The sequence below is a fragment of the Cyprinodon variegatus genome, unplaced genomic scaffold, assembly GCF_000732505.1.
Source record: "Cyprinodon variegatus isolate N-32 unplaced genomic scaffold, C_variegatus-1.0 Scaffold79, whole genome shotgun sequence".
NCBI classification, from domain to species: domain Eukaryota; kingdom Metazoa; phylum Chordata; class Actinopteri; order Cyprinodontiformes; family Cyprinodontidae; genus Cyprinodon; species Cyprinodon variegatus.
In genome coordinates, this window is record NW_015150532.1 from 1329388 (window position 1) to 1331492 (window position 2105).

A 2105-nucleotide genomic window follows, 5' to 3' on the forward strand; every position below is an offset into this window, starting at 1 on the left:
AACCCTATGGGACAATGAAAGGGATTTACAATGCCATATCTCCAAAACACATTACAGACTTTTTGTCTCGGGGCCCAGAACCAGAACCAAATATGAAGAAGCTGCTTTTAATATATGTGCTGCATAAATCTAAAATAAACTCCAAAAAAAGTGTAAAAGTGCTGAAACCTTAAGTTGTTTTAAGTCTACATTAATAACATAGGTTTTAGTGACGTTTCCAAGTCCAGTTGTCATTCTATTTAAATATATTTAATGGTCTTATTTTAATTGTTCAATCTTACCCTCTCTAATACGATTTTATTGCCTCTATTCCTGTGCAATTTACTTTTCTTTTTCTCATGTACACCATTTGTCTTGCCCCTGAATTTTGCCATCCATAGAAATAAACCTTTGCCATACTTTGTGTGATGTTCCTCTATCTAGAAGAAAGAGCAAGAAGCTGAGCAGTGTGGTTCAGCACACCCTCTTAACCAAGTTCATCAACTGGAGCAAAAGAGGAGCCTGTCATTCACTTTTAATCACTTTCACACCTCTAGTCCTTATATCAGTTCCCACTTGATCTCTTTCTACCTCAAAAGTTACCTTCTAACTATCCATGGGTCTCCTGTCCTTTGATTGTCACCTGATTCTTGTCTTAAGGCGGGCATACACTGTGTGTTTTTTTGCCCTTTTCAGGCCAACTTTCCAGTCGTGTGAGAATTTTTCAATCAGGCTGACTTTCAGCCTGAATCGTGCGTCATATAGTGTACAGGGGGTAACCAGGGGCGATCACCCTCTCACGACCACCTCCCGATCAGGAATCGTGGGGTAGGGAGAAAAGAATGTTTGATTTTCAGTCGACGGTCGTGGGCAAATCGCTCAGTGCGCAAACAANACGACCACCTCCCGATCAGGAATCGTGGGGTAGGGAGAAAAGAATGTTTGATTTTCAGTCGACGGTCGTGGGCAAATCGCTCAGTGCGCAAACAAAGATTCTTCTTCTTCCTCCCAACATAGAAGCATGGTGGGGATGCAATGAGTGAAATAGAGTTATTTCTGTGAAATTGACAGACCATAGTAGCCACGTTTGCTCATTCATGTCTTATTTTCTGAATACGTCATCGGCCTTTCTTTTTAGAGATTTCAGCACAAAATTGCACACATTGACTTAACAGCGCGTTTAACTCCAGTGAGATTCATATTCCTCTTCTACTCTCTTCGACCACCTCTACAGCTGAGCTGTTGATAAGCAGTTGAACATGGTTAGGCTGGTTCTTCCTGAAGTCGATGATAATCTCCTTCTTCAAATTCAGGATCAGGCTCTTATCTCTGCACCATCCCACCAGTCGCTGCACCTCATCTTTGTAGTCCTGGTCGTTATGCATGGATAATAACATTTTAAAGAAGAAATTCATGTTTGAAGTAGTTGCTTATAAATTTGGTTAAATTACAGATGGAAACAATGGCCTATATTTTATGTTCTTTTGGAATGTACAGTATCAGTGAAAAATCGTTTTAGAATAGAAAATAGAAAATCCTTTTATTGTCCCACAATGGGGAAAGTCTGGTGTTTACAGCAGCAAAAAGATAATAGAAAAAAAATGGTCACACAAATATGGACCTTAGAGAAATGTATAAGAATGTAAAAAAAAATGTTTTCAGACGTAATTCTCAAAATAATTTATAAAATGATTTGTTGTTGCATTTTAAAGATATTTTTGAAACAGTAACATTACAAAAATAAGGCTTGGTCCTGTCACTATGTCTGTTCCAATGTCGAGCACAAGTACTTTCCCAACTGTCAAGATCACTTGTCACCTGCGCTGTTAGTGTAAGTGCATTTCCTCCAGATGCACACTTCATAGAGGGGCGTAGTGTTTAGTTTGAGTATCAGGACTGGGCCATTGGCTGCANCTGCGCTGTTAGTGTAAGTGCATTTCCTCCAGATGCACACTTCATAGAGGGGCGTAGTGTTTAGTTTGAGTGTTAGGACTGGGCCATTGGCTGCACACTGAGGAGGAAACTAAGCCAGTTATTCAGGTGTGTGGAGACAGAGACACATAAAAGGTGCAGGACACTGGACCTAAAAGACATTCATTGAGGAACTCTTTCATAAATCATATCAC